We start from the raw sequence: 25,380 nt of genomic DNA on the forward strand, positions 1-25,380 counted from the left end.
TAGTATAATACTCTTCCTGAGACTAACTTATACCACATTTCTTTTTTAGTTACTAACATCCCCCCACTGCCCACTTTTGGGCAAAGGGCCAAGAGTATTTTGAGGGGACTAAGATGAACCTAGAATTTATTGAATCGTACTATTAAATAGTCAAAGTGAAGTTACAATACATTTACAAGGCAATACACCTAAAGGGGCAATAAGCAGTGTGTATAAGCAAAATCATGAAAATCCATTTATCTGCCAACACATTTATGTAAGAGATTACACCACTGGTCAGGAATTTCCTGCCGTATGTCATTTTTTTTCCTAGGGAACTTTTCAATAGCTTATAATGGGCTGTTGTGCTTCTTCAGGCTTGGCTGTTATCAGTTCCACTCAGATATTCCTTCCTATTCAGCTGGAGTGTTTTGTGACACTTAGGAATGAGTGCATCTCTATTTTAATATTACCACGTTGATTTATATCACAGGAGTCCCATCATCTCTGCTTCTGCACACACAGGACTGCTGTAAGGGCTTCCCTTTTCAAACATACATTAATTTTTGAACTTCCAGGAAATGGGTGCCATAAAATCAAAAGCTGCATGTGAATTTTATAAGAAATAATTTTTCATTAAAATAATATGCAAAGGTAACAATTGAGGAAATTTTCTAGGTATGTGAACACATACATTTCAGTGTTTCTAATTATATAAATAAAGATAAGTAAAAGGCAGAGCCCGTGGAATAATATTTTACGTGTAGCAGAAAACCGGAGTTGAGCCTGGGCTCTGCAACCTACCCTGTGAGCATGGGCAAGACACTTGGGGTGGCCTGGTCCCACTTTCCTCAGCTGTAAAAATGCCACTGTATCCTTTCCCTAGAAAATTCTAGTTTACAGATATGGTGTAAAACTTGACTCATGCAGCCTTATTTCAATGTGGTTGAATATGCAAATTCAATCTTTAGCAGTTTCAGTGTTTGTACATGTAATTGGTAAATAGAAAATAATGTGAAAGAAAAATGTAGATTTAATGTTTTCTAACTTTCAATGGAAGAACAAGGTATTATGTTATATTTTAAAAATTAGATTTAGCAGTAGCTGATTTAATGAATTACTTAACCACCTAAATATAAACTGACTTTAATCTTCTTTTCATTTTATGAATTTTATATCATCAATCTGCCAACAAAGAGAAAAAATTAATATTTTCTCAAAATGGCTTTTGTATCAATTGCATACAACTGATGTCAATTGCACCATATCAGATATTTTGATTGAATTAAATTGACATTTCTGGTATGTTATACAGGCCTAAAGATTAAAAATATTATAACTCTTCTCCTTGACTATGAGAATGGAATTAATTCCAAGAAATGAAAGAATAGGTAAGTACATGACTCTCTTGGAAAATGTCATTGTGCTAATGGGTAAAGGAGAAAGTAAACTAGAGGCTCACACCTTTGCAAAGGAGATGGCGAAATTATCACCTTCTGCAGGTGATATGATTGTCTGTTTGGTAAAACTAGAAAATCCATTGCAATACTTTTGAAACAATAAGAGAATTTAGAAGAAGACAGGTTAAAAGTAAATACGTTAAACCCAATAGCTTTCTTATATACCAAAAAAATCAGAGAATGGTTATTAATAATCAAAATATGAAGTACATAGGGTCTTTATGGAAAAAGTCATTAAACTGTACTGAAGGACATAAAAGAAGACTTGAAATATACAAAAATAAGTAGTTCTCACTTGGAAGTATTCAATGCCGTAAAGTTGTTAATTCTTCCTAAAATAGTCTCTTTATTCAGCAGTAGTCCTATTAAAATCTTATTTTTTTTTTGAATTGGTCGAGTTAGTTCTGTATTTCATGGGAGGATGGTCATATAAAAAGAACTGGTGAATTGTTGAAAAAAGGTAATGGCTGTATACAGGACGATTTTCTTCACCAGAGAGCCGTTCATTTGACAAACGTTTTCAAGGATCTACTGTGTGCCTTGCACTGTCGTAGTCGCTGGGGACGCAAAGGTAGACATGACCGGCCAGAATCTCTGTTCTCATGGGACCGGGTTCAGGGATTCAGACAATCTGCAAATAAGTAAAATATGTGGGATGCCAGATGGTGACATGTAATAAGGTGCAGAATAAAACAAAGAAGGGACTAGACAGTGGTAGGGTGCAGGGCAGGGGTTGGGGATAGACAGAAGTTGCAGTTGTAAATAGGGTGCTCAGGAAAGACCTCACAGAGACGGGGGTATTTGAGTAAAAACCTGCAGGAGGGGAGTCCTGAGGTTGTCTGGGATATTAAAAGCTACCGTAATTAAAACCACAGAAAAATGGAACAAAATGTTCAGTTTAGAGGTTGGACCGAATATATATGATGATTTAGCATGTGATAGAGTGACCCAAAAGGTGGACTGTTTGTAAATGGTGCTGGAATAACTTAGCCATTTTGAAAAATAAAAATAAGAGTTGGGACTAGAATAAGAAAATAAAACTATATTTTCTTATTCTAATTTTTACCCTTTCTGAAATTAGTGTGTACATTTAATGTGGTAATGTCTTGTTCCCTTGCTTGTAAGAGCCTAATTGATAGTACATATTCTAATCATTTGCCTGTTAGAAACCAGAAATAAAGTTATACAGAAAGTTTTAGGAAGCAAAAAAACTCCTTTTACATACTCCAATAGCAAATATGAAAAGAATGAGACTACAATTCACGAAAAGAGAAATACAAATAGCCAACAAAAGTAAAAATATGTTCAACCTCTTGATAATCAAAGAAAAGTAAGCTGAAACAATGTTGAGATGCAATTTTTTACCTCTTGGGTTGGTAGGATTCAGTAAGACTAGTTATGAGAGGCGAAGCTGGGGAAGGGGAGGGCGTGTTTGCGTTCCCGTTTATTACTAATGGGAGCATAAATCTGTAAAGTTTTTCCTCAAAACTAAACATGTTCATGCCTTTTAAGATTTTTCACATTTTCTCAGGTATAATCAAACTAGTGATTAAAGATTATGTATGAGAATGTGCATCTCAGCATTTTATAATAGTAAAAAACTGAAAATGATCTTTCAAAAAATTTTCAATTATAGGTTTACATTCAATATTATTTTGTATTAGTTTCAAATATTTACTAGCATAGTGGTTAGACCATAGTATACTTTACAAAGTGACCCCCCAATATTTTAAATACCTACCTTGTACCATACATGGTTATTACGATATTATTGACTACATTGCCGATGCCGTACACATATCTCTCTGACTATTTTGTGACTATCAGTTTGTACTTCTTAATCTTCACTTTTTTTCGCCTGGTCCCTAACCCCTTCCCATCTGGCAATTGGCAGTCTGTGGAAATGATCTTAATGCCCATTAATGGGGAAATGGTTAAATAGACCACAGTATATACAGAGTATGGAATGCTATGCAGTCATTATTTATTTATATAGAAAGATGTCCACAGTAAATACTTAAAAATAGTGATTTGGGAAGACAGCATGATGATTTCTTACAAAGCCAAATGTAGTCTTATCATATGATCAAGTACTTCTAGGTATTTACCCAAAGGAATTGGAAACTTATGTGCATAGAAAAACCTGCACATTAGTAGTTACTGCAGTTTTATTCACGAATGCCCGAAGTTGGATGCAGTCAATCCTTCAGTACGTAAGTGGGTAAGTAAAGTGGTACAGCAATAAAAAGAAATGAGCTATTGCATCAGGAAAAGACAGAGAAGAAATGGAGAAACTGTAAATGCATATTGCTAAGTGAGAGATAGTCTGAAGGGTTATATGATATATGATTCCAAATAAATGACATTCTAAAAAAGGCAAAACCATGGAGACAGTAAATAGATCAGCGATTGCTGGGGGCTGGGGGCAGTGAGGTCTGTATTCCTGAGGGAATTGTTCTGCAGAAACCCAAGGAATGAAGGTATTTCTCACTTACTAATATTTTCTTGACTATTGTGCATTGAGCACCGACCCAATCTATACCCAAAGATCAACCTGGAGGAGGGGAGGGGGCATGGACTATGCATGGGTAGAGGTAGGGGAGGTGGTGTTGGGCTGTTTGGGAATTAGAGCCACTGGAAGGACCTGGAGGCTGCTCCTGAGGCTTCCCGTGCTAAGTGCCCTACGTGGATTCTCTAATTGTTCTGGTTAACGAGGCTACCAGGTGGCAGATATTATCCATACCTAAGAAATGAGGAAACGAACAGGCTTTGTGAGAAGCAAGTTCTCACAACTAGTGAAGGGCAGAATGGAGACCGAACTCAGGGGCATTTGGACCCCAAGCCTGTGTGCTTTAACCGTGATGCGTGTGCACATCTAAGGTGAGGTTATGATAATTTTTCCCAATTGGTTTCTTGGTCAACTGCCCCCAATTTTTTTTAACACAAGTGGCACATGCTCAGTTTATTTTTATTCAAAGATAAGAGCATATAGAGTGATATAGGTCCTTTTATGGCTTGTTGAAGTTTATATTGAGTCCTTGTTGCACATCTGAATGACCTTATTAGTTGAAAGTAGCTCCTTAATTACTGTATAGGGTCGTAAAATGTACTCTGTCAATTTCTAATTTTTCTTTTCCTGGAAAAGTGTGGTAATTTGCATTTGTGTCTCTATTCCTGTGCTTTTGGCAGTTGCCAGAGACCTCAGGTATTAAACGTTAGTGAACTATTGCATAAGCATTAGTGAACTATTAGTTTTCTACATTGTATGGGAGGAAAAAGTGAATCTGAGGGACAGAGCCTAAGGATGTGAAGTTTCAGCTGCGGTCTCGTGTTCCTCTGGGCAAAGTCACAGCAGTCTGAAGCTGTTTCAGATGGCTCTCAGCTGCTCTTAGTTTTCTTGGCAATATTTGGCAAAGACCACAGGCAGAACAATATAGCCAGACTGAGTGGTTCCTTTTTTCTGCAGGAGAAAAAAATTCACAAAATCTGAAATTTTATGAAACTATTCCCATGTCTGGTAACCATCAAATATTTGTTGAGTAGTAGATGCCGGAATACTATGATAAACTAGGCATTGCTCCTGCTTTTAAGGAGCCCACAGACGAGAAGGGAAGACCACATATAAATAAGTTTTATTTACCCCAGGGTATCTGGGGTTGCAATCACCGGGCCTTTGTGAGAGCACCCAGGAGAGGCCCTGACTTGACCGAAGGGGTCAGAGACATTGTCCGGAAGAGGTAACACCCGTTCTGAGTAGCACTGGCTGCATAATTCATGGAGTCCAGTGCGGAACCAAAATGCCAATCATTTATTCAAAATTGTTAACAATTTCAACATGGCAACAACAGAGCATTAAATCAAGCATAGGCGCTTCTAATTGATTTTCCCCACTTAGACTGTAACGCCCATAGTGGGAAAATTACAAAATGAACCAGTTTGGGCACTCAGGCCATTCATTTCTTTTGAAATGTTATTATTACACAAGCAACACCTTGTGGATCTAAGAGAATATATTTAAATCATTTTATGTGGCCATGACAATTTTTGGAAGAATCCTATTAGAATAGGTCATTAATGTTTATTACTTATTCTTTTGATATCTAAATATAGTTTATTATATTCATGTAATATGTAACATATTACAGATATTGCTATACATTAATGATATAATATAGTAGAATATATAACAGCATATACTTAATATATGTATATTATAACTATTAATATACATTATTTTGTGTATATTTACACATAAATTAAATATATATAACCATATTGTTTACACGGGGCAGATTTAAGATAAAAGAATTAGCAAAATATTATCTTTTCTTAAAAAAATAATGGTGAGGCAAAGCAGTTTCTCCCTAGGAAATTTGTATTTCTTTCATATCAGTAGCCAGTTTTTTTCTGATTGTCCTGATGGATTGGGCCCTGTCTAAAAACTGGGACAAAGAGGGGAGCAGGGTGGAAATAGACTTGTCCTCTTGGAGGGAGAAGGCAGCAAATAAACAATTAGGCAAATACATAAGTACAATACTAGGCCAACAGAACATTAATGAGTGTGTGAGAATGATGGTTAACTTACAGCTATTTCAAGGAAGGGAAGTAACATTTAGTGAGCACCTAAGTTTCAGCTGGTTTATTTGTCATCTCATTTCAATCTTACAATAACCTTGTGAGTGGGTTCATTGAATAGAAGAAAAAATCCACAGAAGTCAGTGGGCTTTTCCAAGATTATCCAGCTGGTAAATTGAAGACTGAACTTTTGATTTTTACCTCTTTCTTCTTCTTCATGCCTAATGATGATTATTTTTTAAGTAGGAAAACCATGTATCTTTTTGTCTATAGGGAGAAAGTAGAACCACAGTTCTGTCACTTGATAGCTATGTGATTTCTGGTAAGTCACTTCCTGTCTCTAAGCCTCTGCTTCCTCATCTGCAAAAGGAGAGAGTGTCGGCTTTCAGGTTTTATGATCTCACACTTCGAATCAGTGAGGTCTGACTTAATGAGTTTTACGAGACTGGTGCTAAACCCCGATGCCGATTCTCCCTGGTGCTGTGCACAGGGTTTGTGCAACTCAGGCTGCTTCCTCAGGGAGTAGCTTGGAGGCCTTGGAGGCCTGAGTCCCTGAGTCTGTTGAAGGATCTCCCTTTCCTCTGTGTCTCACTCTCAATATTTTTACAGGCTGGGGAAAAGTGAGTCTGTAGTACACTTGGCCCTGTATCCTCAATACAGGGGGTTCAAGGTGACTTTCAAGTCTCAACAAAGTCAGAAGCACCAGGGAGTTGTCATTTTCTTTTTCTTTAGCTCCCTGGATGCATGTATCAGATTTTGGTACAAAATGACAGAGTACAGTTCAGGAGAGTACAGTTCAAAAAATGACTTTGGAAGAAGCCCTGAAAGCGATTCAGTTTCAAGTCACAAGATCAATTATACAAGGTCCTGAAACTATTGATACTGAGTATTACAACAGATCCGTGGCACAGGTTCAGAAGGTGATTCAGGATGTCTCCTTCCTCGGACATTAAAGCTCATTACCTGAAAATTACTCAGCCTTGGCCCTTAGGGAAATGTTAAGTGCCCGGCCCCAATGGCATAATCCTATTTGAAACACCAACTTCCCACGATGATGTACAATGTAGAAAGAGAAAGGGCAATTATCTGGGTTAGACCTCATCAATTTGATGATTTCCAAGGACAGATCTCTAGATAAATATGTGTCTGTCCTATAAGGGATCTGTGGACTTTTAGCTGTGTGCTTAGAATAAACATCTAGGCAGCAGGTAGAAAAGGGGGAATAAATTCTCACTTTTTAATGTTCCTGCCTATAAACAGTCTGTGACAGAATGAACTTCATTTGATGATAATTTCTATTCTTGCCTGCAAACTGGGGATATTAAATCCTGCTTCGCAGGGGTGTGATGTGGGCAGCATGAGGTAATGTAACCAGAGGCTTCACAAGGTGTTTGGCACAGAGTAGGTGTGGAGTGGATGTCGGTTCTGCCCTCACACTCTGCTCATCACGTACCTGTCTGATGTCTGTTCTGTGCTGGTCTCCGTGCCTCACGAACCATAGAGGGAGATGTGAGAACTTGCCCTCAACAAGCGTGAGTTCTAGGAAGGAAGATTAGATGCATAGACAGACAACTACTTGTGAGGTTTGAGGGAGCCCAAGAAATAGCACCCCATTTCCTGGTTGAGTTGGGAACCAGGAGGTTGAGAGAGGGCCCCAGGGGTCTGTGGACTCTGGAGAATGTGGTGGGAATCTGTTAGTCCAAGGCACCTGGTAGTGCTTTAGTCAGCAAGGGGCGGGTGTCCCCAGTTGGAGCCACTGGCAGCCTAATGAACCGCAGTCCTGTGGTGGGAGAGCAGAATGGCACAGGAGGCTGCCCTGCGGGGGGGAGGGGGGGGCCTGTGTTTAGTGGGCTCAGAGATGGGGGGAGGGGAGCATACCTGTCACGGAGCCTTCTCCACGTGGGGGCATGAGACGGGGAAAGGAATAAGAGAAAATTCTAATAAAGGTTGTTTTCAGTTTCAGTGAAATGACTAAGAAAAACTGACATTAATGCTACTAATACCGCATGACCGGTTGATTTATATGGTTCCCAATCCAGACTCTGAATGAGAATCACCTATGGAGATTTAAAGTTACCAATACTGGGGATTCTAAATTGGAGGATTTGGGATGGGATCAGGATATCTCAATTTTAAAAACCTTCTGTAGGTCATTCCGACAGACATCCAGGGTTTTGATCCACGCTGTTGAGCAATGGTGGGCTTGGTAAATCTTTTTTAAAAATACTCTTTGCCGAAATAGGTGAGAAGATCAAGGGCGTAGAGAGATAGACCCGTGAGTCCTTCTTCTTCTGTATAGTTTTCTTTTTTTGTAAAAATGACCCCAGAGATATATTTTTGCTTATCTTTGTTCTTTACTTTGTATGAGCAAAGCCAACATTTCAGAAAATGATCTCCCTAGAAACAAATATAAATGCAATAGATTTAGTTGCAGATTTACCTAGTTTTTAGTGAGTGCCTATCATGTGCTAGGAACTGTGCTAAGTAATCTCATATGTGGTTTTTTCAGATGAGAGAGTTAGGCTCTAAGTGTAATAGGATTCATGAAGGCATTGTGATCTGGTGAGAATGTTTAGAGACCATGAGTTAAGAAAAGTTTACCTGCACATAATACTGAGAGCTGATGAAGACATGTATACATTACTGGAGACACTGAAAATTAATACAACCTTAAAAAAAAGATTTTATTTATTTATTTTTAGAGAGAGGGGAAGGGAGGGAGAAAGAGGGAGAGAAACATCCATGTGTGGTTGCCTTTCTCACCTCCCCTACCGGGGACCTGACCCACAACCCAGGCATGTGCCCTGACTGGGAGTTGAACCAGTGACCCTTTGGTTTGCAGGCCAGTGCTCAGTTCACTGAGCCACACCAGCCAGGGCTCTAGTACAACTTTAAAAAAAATTAAATTTATTGGGGTAACACTGGTTAATAACATTATATAAATTTCAGGTGTACAACTTTATAACACAACATCTGTATACTCCATTGTGTTGCTCACCACCCAAAGTCTAGTTTTCTTCCATCACCATGTATTTGACTTCCTTTACCCTATTTGTCTCCCCACTCCATCCTCCCCTTTGGTAACAATTATTCTTTGGTACTACTGTTTGAATACATATTTGCTTATGTATCTTAAAGACTATATCTATGTAAACGTTCTTATCATTTCACTCATTACCTCAATTTCTGGTAATTATTTTAAGGAAACACTTTTTCAAAGTGAAATGCTGTACATGGAAAGAGAATAATTGCTATGTTTTTAAATTATAGCAACATTTACAAATTACAAAATATTGTCAGGAAAATGATAAGTAAGCTATTGCATAATGAATAATGACTTAATTAAACATTATACAGGCACTTAAAACCAATAATTATGAAGTCTGTGCAGCAACAGGTACATTGCTTATGACTAATTGTGAAATGAAAAGTGTGTGCTTGGACACCGTATAAAAGTTATTCACTAGCAGTGGAAGGGAGGGGATGTGAAGACGGAAAGTGGTTTGTGTGTTGTAGGAGCAGAATTCAGAATTTCAGCCTGTTTTTTTCCTTTTTGAATGTGGCTGATAGATATTGGTTGGGTTACCCAGTGTCCCTTCCCACTCTGTATAGACCCAAGAGGAAAAAGAAACTCCATAACTAGCTGATGAACTGTGATGATGTATGCCTGGATTTTTAAGTGGCCTTGTGGGTTTTTTTTCCCCTCTGCCAAATGCTGAAAACTTGCCTGCAGTAAGAGATAACCAAAAATTAGGGAGATAGATCTGGAGTCAGAGAGATGGAAGGATGGGTGGATGGATGGATGGATGGATGGATGGATAGATAGATTGGCGAACCCACCCAATGAATCTCCAAGACAAACCTCTACATTTGTCATTTCTGTGAGCCCACAAAGTTCCTTTCTTATAACAGGAATTAGACCTACACCAGACCTCTTGTTAGTCAGTTGCAATTGAAAAAATTCTGACAATAGAATTTATTTAATTTTTTAAAGCTTTTATTCAATATTTGAATTTGCCAAGGTTGTTACTTGTTTGTTTTTAAGTACTCATATATATCCTTTACTTTTTTGGAAGTTCACTGGAACATTTTGTACTTGTGTGTAAATTCTGCATTTATGAATCATTTCTTGTTAAATGACCCATAGATTTGTGCTCCCTATTGAACTTCAACTTCCTCCCATGTCTCTTTCTCGGCTTTTCCTGTAGCATCAGCTTTATTAATTGTTTTCCTACATCCTGCTTTTGACAGCAGCTCCCCTGAAAATGCTTTCAAAAGGGTGGACTGAACCACAATGTGAATTCAGATCTGCACAAGGCAGGATCGGATGGGGAAGTTTGAAATAAATCAACATATATTTAGCATGTACTGTATGCCATGTACTATACCCCCACACTGGGGCTTCTCAATGACAATAAAAATAAACAGAGCCCCTTCCCTTAAGGAGTTTCTGTCTGTGGGTGCATGTGTGTATTCACTGCAGGTACTGGGTGGGAGTCAAATCTGGGAGTTTGTTTAGCACTTACTACTGATGTGCTTAATATCTCTGTACAAGGCAACAGGATAATAACGCACACTTACTGAACTTTTACTCTGTGTCACACCTATATGTGGGAGGGCTCTGCCCACAGGGCCCCCCACCACCACAGATGAGAATAAGTCTACTAACACCTGATCTGCTTGGGGAGGAGAAGTGGGCAATCTCTCAAAAGAGAAGGGCCAAGAGCCTTTTCCTCAACAGGCTTTTTTTGGGTTCATTTTGCACAGGAATATAGGTAAAGCTCATTAATCATTTGTCAGGCAGTAAGGATCAAATAATAGATAATAAACAAAGAACTAAGGGCTTATTCTGAGTCAGGGTCTGTTAGCTAAGGGGCTACAAAACTTTGGGAAACAAACTCATTTCCTGTTCTGGCTCTTATAATTTAATTGGGAGCATTCTTAGCAAAGCAGGTTCCACAGGATTTTATGTATTCTTTCTTAGGCCTGATCACCCTGGGGAACCCGCCCTTTCCAGCACAGGGCTGCACGGCCCTCTGTCACTGTTTCAGGCTTAAGTCAGTCAAAGGAAGTAAGGCAGCCAAGAGATTAGGAGACTTCTCTAGGACAGAATGAGGACTCAGGCTACGTCGAAGCTAAGGGGCCAAGGTCCATCACCCACTTTTGCTATAGCCTCCCAAGTCCTTCCTTGGGGGCCCCCATGACTATGCCTGTCTTAGATCATCACTCCCTTGAGGAATCTTACCTGTCGTTGGCTAATGGATCATGCATTGGGGGCCACGCAGGGTGAAGAAAAAGAGGCAGAGGTGGCACTCTGGCCTAAGAATGCCAGGGAGATAAGCTTTGTCTCCTTAGTGGCTTATGGTCCAAAGGTCATTCACTCAGCCTTAGCCATAGGGGGGGGGGAGCGGTTACAGCTTCTGAAACCAGGCAAGGTGGTTCCCAACACCTATAGGCATCAGTTACTGTCTTCTCCATCTACTGGATAAGGAAACTGAGATGAAATGAGGATATTTAATGTGTCCAAGGAACAGAGATGCATTTAACTTAAGGCAGTCTCCTCATCTCTGAACGATGCTGCTTATACAATACTGTAAGAAAAAAATCTGCTCAGAAATGCTGAATCTGATAGTTAAATCAATTTTTAATTTTTTTTGAAAAGGATTTATTGAATTAAATCTTGGTGGTGTGGTATACAGATATCAGGGCAGGATGAAATGAAGGGAAATTTTCTTCTCAACTTGTTTTACTTTTAGCCATTCAACAGGTGTTTACTGACTTTATGATACTGAGTAAGTTTCGTAGAAAGCCCTCAGTTTGGTAAAGATGGACAAAAACCAAATACTGTGAGAGCACTGAGAGGAGGAGTGGGGGAAGTGGGAAAGGTCATGAAATAGTTGACAAGGAAGCCAAGCATTGACATGTGAGTAGGAATTCTTCAGTGGATGCTTTGGGGATGGGGTGAGGGATGTGGAAGGGCAGGGGTGGTGCTGGAAGAAAGGCCTCTGGGAGGGTCTGCTTCTAAGTGCGCTCAGGAGTGTCCTGCAACTGGTTCCTAAGTGCAGGACTAGAAAGATAGGTGGAAGCTGAGCAAGCTGAGGAAGAGCATTTGGACTTGTCTTTGAGGTGAGGGCTATGTAAACATTTTTACTGGTATACACCTAACAGTAAAAGGAACTTAGACATGACCCCTCAAATATGTAGTTATTTAATAATTTATACACGTTTATTTATATACATATGCTATAATACTAGTCTATTATATCTTTTACAAAATACACAGAGGCTATGTGGACAATATTTAAAGGTTGTCTATATAATAGATGGTCCCACAAAATTATTATTAAATATTAGAATGAGCAATGTGTTTGAAAATGTTATATAGTTTTGAAAACTTTGGTTTAATACTTTTTGATAGGGTAATTTAAAGGGTTGGTTATAAGTTCAGTTTATTTTGGTTTCTATTTTAATGAAAAGAAGATATTTCACAAAAAGGTTGAGTTTGTTGGCAGTATTAATCAAATCATTATGGTATTTTTTTTCAATCGCAAGCACTATGCTTAGGTTTTTCTTGAAATTTAGTTAATAACGTTCCATCTTCCCTGATGTTAATCATTCCTGTAAGCTGTTTGGAAGGTGTTGCATTTTTGTATTGTTAGCAGTTGGTTTATACCCATGGATAGTCTTTCTGTGGAATATGTAAAAATAGCCTAGGAAAATCTGTTTCTAAATACTTCTTTAATGTTCAAATGGGGGATTTATTTTTTGTAATAATTCACATTCATATTATTTTAACCATCAACTCATTAATGATGGGGCAACATTTCCTCCATTGTATGACTTATTTCTTGCTTTGTGACAAATTATCCCCCAAATTAGTGGCCTAAGACAACAGGCATTTGTTATCTCATAGTTTCTGTGAGTCAGGAACCTAGGAGTGTCTTAGCTGTATTCTTTTGTCTCAGGGCTGCAGATGAGGTGTGGAACAGCCCTCTAGTCAGCACAGGGTGGACTTGGGGAGAAGCTGCTTCCAAGGGCATTCGCATTCCTGTTGACAGGTCTCAGGTCCTCCTGGCTGTTGGCCAGAGACAGGAATTTCTTGTCAGTGGGCTTCTCCATAAAGACAGAGTGAGAGAGGGTGAATAAAATGGAAGTCACCGTCATTTTGAACATAGTCCCGGAAGTCACTTTTGCTGCATTGTGTTTGTCAGGAAGAGAATCCCAGCTCTAGACCACACTCAGTGAGGGGATTGCATGAGGGCCTGGGTATCAGGAAGAGGGGATGGAACAGGGAGGGGGTGGGGGCAATCTTGGAGGCTGCCTACCACACACCCATTTTCAAAATAGCAGATTAATTTAGAAAAGCAGTTATTCTTTCACTCACCATTGAAATGTCATCTTTATCTTGAAGAGACATATTAATTTCTTTTTCTGAAAATATCTGAATAATCCTGACAGCCACTAGCTGTCATGGGAGAGGTCAGACAACTTGGGAATCTTGTTTTTCATGAGTAAAAATGTGAAAATCTTCTTTTAATGAGACAATTCTTTTAAGTATTTTGATGTAAAATAACTAGCAAACTGGTTTTGGTGGAAACTTTTTCATCTAACCTAAAATAATTGTAAAGATTTACTGTATGAAAGCCTTGATTTGTATAGCTTTAATGACCAGTGGCCCTCTTTGGCATGTGGAATGCAGTTCATTCCAATATACTGAAGATGAAGAACAGCCGAGGGTGCCGCCCTGGCCCCCCGTTCGTGGGACTCCCCGTCCCCCTTTAGAGAATCTTAGAGGTGTTAGGTGAAGGACAGACTGGGTGAGGGCGCCAGCGTGTCACTCCATGCATTCAATATCAGTCCATTTAAATTGCTTTCAAATTGTATTCATTTTTAACAAAGCTAAAATGATTAAGAATATATGAAGCTGGGCAAAAGTACATTTACAGTTCGTATGGAAAATAATACAATAATTCATAAATAATACAAGAACAAACTCTCTGTTTTGTATACTCACAGCTGTAAACCCAACTTATTGCCCACCCTGTATAAAACCGAAGTGCTCATATTGCTTTTCCTGTCCCACCGTGGACAGCATGATGTACCTGAGGTGCACGCACGCCCCTTTTGGGGACCTCTGCTCTAGATCAGGGATTTGTTATTCATGGGGGATTCACTTTCAAGCAGTGGAAAAAAGTGACCAAAGATCTGATCAAATGTTCAAAAACTTTTAAGAACCTCTAAGTAATGGATAGCCACTGAAAAATTTTAAGGAGATCATGAAGAGATGTAAAATTTAGGAGGCTACATGGGTAGCAGAGTGGAGGGTGGCTTGGAGAGGGTGAGCCCAGAGGCAGGGAGAGCGGTAGCTGCCAGCTCTTTCAGGGAAGCAAAAAGTAATGAGGGATTCAACCAAAGCAATGCCAGTGGAGTGGACAGGGGAGGCTTGTGGGTCATGAAAATCAGCATGTTCCATAACCAAAGGGGTCATTAAGGTGCAACTGAGCATGTGTTCATAAAGGCACTTTAGAGAGAATGCACTCAAAAGACGATTCTGAAATCAGAATTCACAGATAAAGACATTTCGGGTCTTTTGCCTTTTAAAAAATTGTTCTTTTTTTCTTCTCCTTTTTCCCTTTCTCCTTCTTCTCCTCATCCTTTTTCTCCTCCTCCTTCTTCTGGATTCGAGCTGGGAGTTATTAACCTTTAAAAAAATTAATAATCCAGTAATAGAAGAAGGGTATGTGGAAAGAGGGGCCGAAGAATGATTTGGACCCCAAATAAATTTGTGGTCTGATGAACATTTTCTGGATTGAAAAAATATAATTTATTTGAATTCCATAGCTGTGTCTTCTTTAAGAAGGGCGAGGTGTTTTATTTTCTCCTTGCTTTTAGATTTTTAATTTCTTTCTTTGGTTCGTAGGCCAGTGCTCAATCCACTGAGCCACACCAGCCGGGGCTAATTTCTTTCTTTCTATTGTGATGAACATCATTATAGTTTTGTCTGTCATTCATATGGAAAATAATCTCCTGGCCAGTCTCTTATCCCTCTCAAGTAATAAAGTCACATTTCTATAGCATTTCGTACCTCACTCCATGCCTCACTTATACTTCCATATTTAACTAGTTCCTTGGAGTATCCGACTGAGCTGAGAGTTATCTCCTGGGTGTCGTTGTCACAGTGGATTCTCAAGGTGTCTTCCTGGTGCTCAGATAAGACAATTAGTGGGGTGCAGGAGCTTGGGCATCATGCTTGAAGTCATGTGGGACAGAAGGGAGGCAGCTCTGTTTCAACAAGGGCCTCTTTCAGCCCTTGCCTGGCCTCATGTTTCCTGAGCCCCAGCTTGCTCATTGATCCAAAACCAACAATTTGAACACCCTGGCCTTTCCCCACTGCCTCTCTGTAGAGGCTGATGTTATTCCTGCACCCGAGCCAGGGCACCCTCCCCAGGAACATGGAGCCAGTGTGCTGCAGGAGTCCAGGCTGGTGTTGAAGTTGGCGGCTCCTCTCCACCCACAGGCACTTCTCATTGCAAGCGGAGCCTGGGTCTGAGGGTGGGCAGGGTGGTGGCTGTGCAAGAGCCATCTTTCTGAGTGGCAAGTGTCCACAAGCCATCGTGGATTGTTTCCTATGAAATGATCTTCCTAGTCAGATTTATTTTTCCTGTCCATGGCAATGAAATGAGACCTCAGACTGCAAGTATTTTCACCCTGGCTGGTATTAGAGACCTCAACAGCTGAGCTCCTGGCGCACGGATGGAGGTCTTTGGGGAGCCTGAAGAAATCTGACCTCCTTTCCTGACTGCTTCTTGGGAAAAGAGCTCTTGGTTGGCTTAAGAATGTGATTACAATCTTTTGTGGTGACTGTTGGGATTTATTGAGCATTTAATTTAATTTTCTATTTGCAAAACTACTTAAAGGTCTATCAAGATAGTATTTCTTTAAGTTTAGGTATAGGGTTAAGAGGGTCTTTGTGTAATCTGCCTGATATTGAGTAAGTCCTCCACGACCATAGTGTGGAGTTGGATAGAGCTGGCCTATTGTGTCCTGTCAGTGACTTATTAGTTATGTAACCTGGGAGCATTGCTCCCCCGCCCCCCAGCTCCTGTTTTCTCATCTGTAATGCTATCTGCTTTATCATGGAATGAGATTCCTTATTTATCAAGGAATGGAAGTGATGAGTAAAACACTAGGATAGTGACGGTCCCATCGAATTGCTCATTAAGGGAGAATTACTATTTACTCTATAAATTGTCAGCCACGTGGCCTTTGTGGAGGATTGAATCAAGGTTTCTCAAAAGGGATATGCATGTGAGTCTTATGACCTGAGTGAGGAGCATGACCAGCTTAGTCAGGAAGTATTTATAAAACAGTACCCACTGACAACACGGGACTGCTGTTTCAGACATTGTTATCCAAAAAGCAAACATATAAACTTTCTACTCATGAAAACTTGAGTCATATATGGCAAGACATATTAACAAAAAAACATTTACAAAATTTAAAAAAATATATAGGTAGTTTTGTAGTTCTCTAGTTCCTCGTGCAATTTTTAAGAGTAAAAAAATACTTTTGCCTTTACTCATAGATGTTTCTGCCTTTCAGTGATCTAAATGAGAGCAGTGACCTACTCCTGGGGTTGTGAAGTTGTTGTTTGGCTTTGGGCTTGGGGCATTCACATCCCCGTTTGTGATAGTTATAAGTAGAAAGCTGATTCCTGACCTGATCAATACAGATGAACAGGAGAGAGAGAAGTGTGCAACACAATTTACATCTGTGGTTTCCAAAGTGTTCTGGAGAAGTTTGCAAGTTCCTTCACTCTTGCGCTTGTCACTCTTCTATCTCCTACTATCTTTTCTTTGCTCTGTCTTGTCAACTCTGAAGTCGGCCCATCACTGCCCTTCAGAACCCTTTTCCTGGAAGCCTTTGCAAACAGGTGCTGTCTTGCTTCACTTTTGACAGTCATTCTGCTAAGCCCTGTGTCTTATGGATGTTCTCCCTCCTGAACACTGACATGCCTGTCTTTATATAGCCCCATCTGCCTTTGTGTTTCCATGTCTGTCACTTGGCATTTACCAGTATTTATCCTCTCTCCTCCAGCAGAGCTCATGAGGATAGAGAGCCTATGTTCCTTTTCATGTAATGCCCCATATTAAATGAATTATGGAGACAATGAATAAAGGGTGTGTTGGGGAAAGCTCTCACTCAATACACTTTTTGTGTTTTAGTTTAGTAATTCTCATCTTAGTCTGATATCTTATTATTAAATACTTACAAGGCAAGGTTCTGCATTTTTTCTTGCTGGAATGTGCACAAGTTTGGACTGGTGGACAAGTCAAAAACTGTAAGGAATTTAAAAGCCATGGTTTACTGAGAAAGTCAGCCTGAGAGAGAGACAGAAAGAGGGGATTAGAAAGTTCTGCAGATGGAACCCAGGGAGTGAGACCTTGCCAGGCTGCTTGTAACTTACCAATAATGCTCCCCACTGATGTGGTACAACTGGCCCTAGGTGAGCGCTCTGAAGTTACCTGATGGAAGAGTGAAGAAAAAGGGACTATAAGTACTTTCCCCATTCTTAGCCCAATTCAGTCAGTAGTAGTGGTAATTGCTACCATTTAGTGAGCTTCTTACTATGTCCAGACACTATGTTAATTAAAAAAAAAAATAAAGTCTCACTTAATCCTCATAAAACATCTCTGAGGAATTTTTCACTTTTATATGGAGGACACAGAAACCCTAGGTCACAGAGTTAGTAAAGAGTAAAGTCCGTCTAATCTTAAAGCCTGTGCTAAGGCTTGTTCTCACCTCTATACCTGTTAGTTTTGATGTGTGACCCCCCCAACCCCCACTGGGAGGAAGGGACGAACCTAACATTTTTTTTAGAAGATAAAAATTTGCCTCATACCTGGGCCTTAGCTTAGCTATGTGGTCTTGGGCAAGTTATTTAACCTCTCTGGGCCTCAGGGTGTTACCTGTAAGATACAAGGGCTAAGGGATAGTATGTCCTCTGCAGTGCTGATTCCTAGGAGGCTTGGGGAAAAGGCTGCTGGATCCCCCTGTGGGTGAGTGCGTCTCGGGAAAAGAGGGAGATGAAGCCATTCGTCCGTGCCTGGGGTTCAGGGATTCTGCTGTCCCTCCTTATCTCAGAAACCTGTATTTGTGATTTATGGTAAACTGGTTCATTTTCCTCTGCCATTTCTTCCACTCGATAAGAAAATGTAGCAAGACATGCATCCATCATTGCCTAATATATTTGTTATGATCATCAAAGTTATATAGGTGGACATTTAGCAATAATACGATGATGAGGCTTAATAACCATAAAAAGTCCATACATATCATCTAATGAAAGCCCAGCTATAATATTTTTCTCAACCAGGGAAATGCTGAATTTGAATGGCATACAACTTTTGACTTCTCAGAACTTCACTACTAATAGCCTACTGTTGACAGAAACCTTGCTGATACCATAAAAAGTCCATTAACACATATTTTGTATGTTATAGATATTATAAACTGTATTCTTACAATAAAGGAAGCTAGAAAAAATAAACATTATAAAGAAAATCATAAGGAATAGAAAGTACAGTGATAGTACTGCATGTATTTATTGAAAAACAATCTGTTTACACGTGGACCCAATAGTTCGAACCCCTGTTGTTCAAGGGTCAACAGTATTACAAGGACTTGTGATGGATCCTGCTTCCAGGTGTCTACCTTAGGGATCTACATATCTATTCTTTCCTGTCCCTTGTTAGCTTTAAGGTGTTCAGAAGGTCTTTAATATTTCTGACCTACACCCATCCTATTGTAATTTAAGGTATTTAAGATGATCCCTCACTCATCACCAGTTAACCCCAAGAGCACCCCCTTTTGGCCTGGTTGTCTTCATGTTCCCTTTTGTAAGGAACAGTTTATCTTGGTCTTTCCAACAATTGGTTTGGAAACCTGCTCAGCTGCATCTGTCGCTCAGTTCTTCAACTCCTTTGAAGTAAATTCTACATCACTTTGTCATCAGTCAAATATTGAAACAGGTGAAACCTGCTAATGGTAATGTGACCCTCCGTGGAAAGAAAGTGACTCAGTCCTGGCAGCTCGAGTCAGGGTGCAAGAGGTGACCACGGCAGTCCAAATGCCTTCTTGTGACCTTTGCAGGGAAGGGCCCTTGAATGGCCTCATGCCTGAAGATTGTAACATTCCAGTGTCATGAATGTGACTGCTTCAGCACAACTGGACGTACCCCTTTGCAGCCTCTGCGCACAAACCCGTCTGCCCGAGTTGGCTCTGATAGGGGTTGGCCTGAAGGTGTGGACATAAAACTCAGTGTTAGAGCCGTGAGAGATTCAAGTGAAACCAATAGAGAAAGAAGTGTGTTATAAAGCGCTCCTATTTGTTACCTGTTCTTATACAACTTCCCTTTGCTTATCTGTTAACAGTCATGTACATGTTGCTGACTGCATGTCGAAAAATACACACACAGTTCTCTCAGCCTCACTTTTCTTTCTTCCTAGTCTCAGACATACTGCTGTGTTAACCCAACCTCTGAAACTCTTGAAATTTGTCCAGGTAGTCCGTCTCTCCTGCCCAACTGTCCACGGTGACTGCTCACATTTATGTAAAGAAGAATAAATCTAGTAGAAAAACACCCTACTGTATTAAAAGAAGGCATGAGTTCTAAGCCAAGTATCATAAGTTCATAGTTATGAGACTGCTTCATAGGGCATACATTGGGCAAATCATTTCATCTCCTGGGTATCTCCAGTTTTAACTTTGTAAGATAAAGATAAAATGCTAGTGACATACTCATATACAGGATACTATGAAAATGAATAAACCAATGCTTTACAGCTCAGGAACTCCTTTGAAGTAAATCCTACGTAGTCAGTAATTGAGGTTATTGTTACAGTGATATAAGTGGATGGAAATGCTTAGCAAGTCTTAACTACATAAACACAGGGAAGTGGAAGAGATGTGTTTTTGTGTTAAAAAGAATAAACGGCTAACATCCTCCCCTCTATTTTTCTTATTTTTCAGGGTGTGTGTGCATTACTGTTTTTTAATTGCCCAACTCTCTTTTGTGAAGCGTTTACTAAAAACAGTAAGTTTAGACTGCTGAAAAATCATATCCTCTTGTTTGATGTTTTAAAACATTTAGGTATTTTGACCTAAATGCTAAAGAACAAAGTCAATTGTTCAACTAAAAATGCAGAATGTAAATATTTAGCTTAGGTATTCGGAGTATCTCTTTTCACAATCATAGTGCTTCCTTGCAAATAGTTGAGAAAGAGTTATAATATAAAACTCTTTGAAAAGTGTGGGAAATTAGGATGAAATATAAACCTGACTGTGGACTTCCTTCCTCGCTCTTGAGAGAGATCTAAGTAAGTTTCTCTTATAATTGAATGTGGAGTTCATTACTTTTTTATGTGACTTCATACTACTTATTTTTAGAGAATATTTAATTGCATTTTAATGTAGATGTGGAGTACAGTGAATTAAGTGAAATACAATTCTTGGAAAGTAAAAAAAAATATGCTTTCCATTTCATTCCTCTTTGGATTCACTTATTCCCAGGTTGTGGTTGTGAATTTAAATTTTATAATTTTGTTTATTGGTTGTTCACTTTCTTGTTTGAGCTTTTGATCATTTATAAAAAGCTCTTTCATTTATGGTCAAATATTCAATGACCTAAAAATATGTTCCAGTCACCATACTATGTGCATTTAGAGGTTAAAAAGGCATGAGTTCTCACTCAGGCATATTTCTTCTGTATTTGATAAAACAGTATGTTTTAAAGCACATATTGAATAAGGAGAGACATGACGATGCCTTCGTGTGGTGATCAGTGTGTGTCTGGGACTCAGGTTCTTGACCATGTTGGGAAGGCAGGTCACCCACAGCAGCAGTGACAGCAGCTTACACCATGGGACCCTGCCACGGGCACTTGGTGCCAATTACAAGTGTTTTGCTTGAATAAAGTAGTTTAATCCTCATTTTAGAGAAGAGGAAAGTGAGGCTGGGGCCTTAGCACAAGTAATGTGATAATAAGTTACTAAGTTTATTAAATGCTGGACCTAGAAGAACAATATTACAAAAGTCAAAGTCCTTCTGTGAAAATTAAAATGGAAAAATCATGTAAAGTCATGCTTTTTTCTCAATAACCATTAAATAAAAAGACTACAGAATAATTGCTTTTGGAACTGTATTAAGTGACATTTAAAATGTGGCTTCTGAGGGCAAATTTGAATCTGCCACCTACTAGCTGTGTGACCTTGGGCAAGTTGTTTCACTTCTCTGTGCCTCAATTTTTCTCATTTGTAAGTTGGGGAGAGCGATTATGAAGATTAAATGAGATAATGACTATAAGTGATTCAGTATGTTTCTGGCACACAATAGACATTTAACAAACATTGACTATTATTTTCATAATTACTTAACTCTCACTGCATTTTCACTCTTCCCCGAGAGAGAGGGGAAGGCTGATAAAATAGCAAATTAAATTAAGATAAAAAAATTTTTAAAATATAACTAAAGAACATTTATTTATTTTGTACTAAGACTTTATTTAGGACACAATTAAACCGTGGCACCAGCCTCCACCCCAACCTGAAGAAGGGGTAGTACAATGAATGATATAAAGCAGATACGAATATTAGCTGACAAGAAAAACTCTTCAAAATCATCATAACAATGTTTAAGTAAAAAAAATGAAAAGGAAAAAGGGGGGTGATGGGAGTTTCAGATTGAACAAGATTCTCACATTTCATCCAACACATTTAATCCTGACTAGCGTGTACCAAAATGCAAATGAGATTCCTATACTATGAAACTTCCACTACAGACTGCGGTACACACCTGTGTTCCACGCCCACCTCCAACCCCCTAATGCTTCCAGCACAACTATTTCCCGGCCTGTTGGGCCTGCCAACAAAGGGGCACGTAGATCTTCTTCTCATAATCCAGTTTTTGCTATAGGGCTGGTATGTCTGGGCATCAGCTCAGTGAACAGGGCAGCTGAGGTCTGCCAGATGACTAGAATCAAACAACTGGCTGATATCATACATGAGAGAGGGGCTGTTGCGATTCGTTCTCTTCAGATGTTCTTCATTCATTTTACAAATGCCTTCGGTGCACTCACTCGCTGATTCAGTCAGCCTGGGTTCTGCCTTCCGGCCTCTTGATCAGCTACACCAGTAAAATGGTGTGAGGCATCACAATGAATTCCTTTCTGTAGCTGCTGCCGACACCACCACCTCGCGTGACCTTAGCCACAACCAAGTTAACATTTTAATTAAAGCAAAGTCATGACTTGAAATTCATGCAACTGAAATATATTTTATGAATTTAATTAATTTCCTACAGTATATCATACAGATGGTCATAGTGCTCAAATTGTAAAATGCCAAAAAGCAATTTTTCACGGAGGAGCAGAACCAGTTATAAAGTGACCAATTCTTGGCAATTCAGTTTGTACTTAATAAGCGTCTTCTGTGTGTTGGGCACAGTGCCTGGCATCGTGAAGGTAAGGCAAGTGGCTCACGAAGGGCGCTCATGGTGGCTCTTCCACCCCAAAGCGCACGGTCATATGGGTAAGGCAGCTCATACACAGAAGGAAGATTAAATAGCAGAACCTGGCAGGATGTGGAAAGAGATGTATTCTTTGCTTTAGACTGAAACAAAAGCACGGGCTTTGAATTTAGATTGGTTTCACATCTCAGTCTTGCACTTATTAGCCGTGTGAACATATCGACATACTTAACCTTCCTGATGCTCAGTTCCCATGTCTGTAAAATGAGTATAATTCCTACTCAACCTAAGTAGGTAACTGTGGGGCTCCAGTGAGTAACGGATTTGACAGTGCCTGGGGACGATAAAGAATTCGCCGTGGCGGGTGTGGCTCAGTTGGTTGCAATGTTGGCCTGTACACTGAAAGGCTCGGGTTCAATTCCCAGTCAGGGCATACACCTAGGATGTGGGTCGGATCCCCATTTGGGACATGTATAAACGATGGATGTTTCTCCCTCTCCTTTCTTTTCCAACGTGAGTAAACATTAAAAAAAAAGATTGTAAAGAATTCTGTGAGTACAGGGATTTTGCTGCAGAGTCTGTTTTTCAAGGCCCACTTCCCACTTGAAGAACGTGTGTAGCCTAAATGTATAGCAAGCCTTTCTTTGTGTAGTAATTTTTTTCTCCCATTAAACACTTCTGGGTTCTTGGTCATTCTTTGGTAAACCACTTCCTTTTGTCGAAATCTTGAACTAGTTTAGATGTAGAAACTGGCTGTTAGGGCAGTGGTGAATAAGCCAGTTTATTAAAATCATCCTCTGATCTTCAGAGAATGGTGGTCTCTTCTGGTTCTTTGTCTTAGATTGCAACTCCCAGTTGTAGAAACTCATCCTTGAATACTTTGAATCGACCACATCTTGCTGTTCTGTAATTCTAGCTTGCAAAATAAGCTCTCCTAAATATATCATCTGATGACTACTCCAGCTTGCTATGCTTTCAATTTCTCACATCTTGGGTTATTTGAAGACGTTTATATTTACCTAATCCCCCAAGTAGCCCCAAGGGAAGGCAGGCGGCCTCTGGGCTCCATGCATGCTGTCTGCACTCGCTGGCCAGAAGGGACAAGATTCACTTCCCTTTGTTTTTCACAAAAATCACCGACATTTTTGACGCAACCACACATCCCTTTCTTTGTTATACTCTTATTTGAATTGTTGCTGCATTGATACCCCAATACCGAGTTTGTTATTTCACTCTATGTTCTTTTTTTCCTCTACTCATTGGAAAGTCTGATACCTTGCCTTTTTCTTTTATCCCTTAGAAAAAGTAAAAGCTACTATCAACTCATCTTCAGGTTCTAGGACTGTATATTTAATTAGTACCATTGGTATCATTTCACATGGAGGAGGAAAGGTGTGATTATGAAATTGTAGTATATGTTTAAAAGCAAAGTTATACTTTTTATCTTTTTTCCTATGCTTAAAGTAATGCATTTTGTACTTCAGAGCTAAAATGTACCTTCCTCTCCTAAAATCTTGGATACAAACCCTGCTCCTTACTTTTTTTTCCAGGATACTTTGCAGCCAAAGCAGAGGTTGGATTGGCCAGCAAAGGTTAGGAAGCCTTTGTTGTTGAAGGAAGATCTTGATGGAAGGACTGAAGCTTTAACTATGCTGTTATGTCTGATCCATCCCCTTTAATTTTTCCTCTTTTCTCCTCTTCTGACTTCTAATGCTCTTCAAATGCCTTCTCCCCTGGCCCTGTGGGATCTAGAACTCCAGCATGGTGCCCTTTGACCTCCCCGTGCTCTTCCCTGTCCTCCTGTCAGCTTCGGGTGAAGTAGTTTGGAGCTGGAGGGCTCTGTCTGAGCAGTCAGACAGCTCTGAGCACCCTGTTTTGTTGTGTTTGCACAAGCATCCTGTTGCAGAGTCTGGGAAGTGAGTCTGGTAACTGCCTGAGCTGAAACTTCCTCTTAACTCTCTACATCAAAGGGAAGTTACCTGATGCATATGCCAACTTTTAGGACTGAGGACAAAACACTGTGCTTTAAGAAGTTTCCATGAATAGGGAAAGGACCTCTGCTTCACCAGCTGCACCTGGTTACACAATTTAGCTTCGGTTTCCTCTTATATGACAAGGCAATGCTATGTCCCTTGTGTAATTGTTATGAGAAGGGCAATGGGATCATTTAACCGAAGGGCCAGGTGCTTGAGTGGCACTCACTAAGTGGTAGCCATTTTGCTGACGCAGAACATATTCTGTTTCCTACACGTACATGTTGTACATTTTACCTCCTGAAGTTTGTTTTTTAAGTTGCAATTATGTGACTCAAAATTGCAGCAGAGCCCCTATTGTCTGAGTAGGTGTTTCTCTCCGCCTTCCTCAGTGCAGTAACAGCTCCCCAGGGAGGAGGGGCTTGGTGGGCTCCTCAATGCGCTGTTGCGCCTGCCGCCTGCCGAGTAGAGAGGTGCAGAGAGCAGGGCCTAAGAGCTCAGGCTGGAGCTGGGCTGTCTGAGTGTGAGTGCTGCTGCTCCACTGCTAACTTCGCGACCGTGGATAAATTACTCAGCCTCTCTGGGCTCTAGTTTCCTCATCTGTAAGCTAGGGATCATAGTGTATAACTGCCTCAGAGAAAGGTGGTAAGAATTAAGAGAAAAAAATTCACAAATGTATGTAAAAGGCTTAGGATAGAACCTGGCTCAGCGTTTGATTTTATTATTGACAACACACATCAGACTGCCCACTGCACTGTGAGTGCTCCCTAAATGCAAGCTTGTCTATGAGCAGGCCGTAGAGACACCCCTCCCTCTACGGGGACCCCCAACAAAAGTGCGAACTACACATGCTGATAGGAGATAAAGAG

The 25,380-nt window shown here is 39.9% G+C and overlaps 1 long non-coding RNA gene and 1 pseudogene across 2 annotated transcripts in view; one reads left to right on the plus strand and one right to left on the minus strand.

Moving 5' to 3' along the window:
• The window catches only part of LOC119049879 (uncharacterized), a 69,189-nt gene that overhangs the window by 41,528 nt on the left and 2,281 nt on the right, over window positions 1-25,380 (plus strand). The gene's annotated exons all lie outside the window — the stretch shown is intronic.
• On the minus strand, window positions 21,912-22,223 carry LOC119049878 (enhancer of rudimentary homolog; annotated as a pseudogene).

This window comes from Artibeus jamaicensis, unplaced genomic scaffold (assembly GCF_021234435.1).
Source record: "Artibeus jamaicensis isolate MK-2021 breed Jamaican fruit bat unplaced genomic scaffold, CSHL_Jam_final contig_233, whole genome shotgun sequence".
Lineage (NCBI taxonomy): Eukaryota > Metazoa > Chordata > Mammalia > Chiroptera > Phyllostomidae > Artibeus > Artibeus jamaicensis.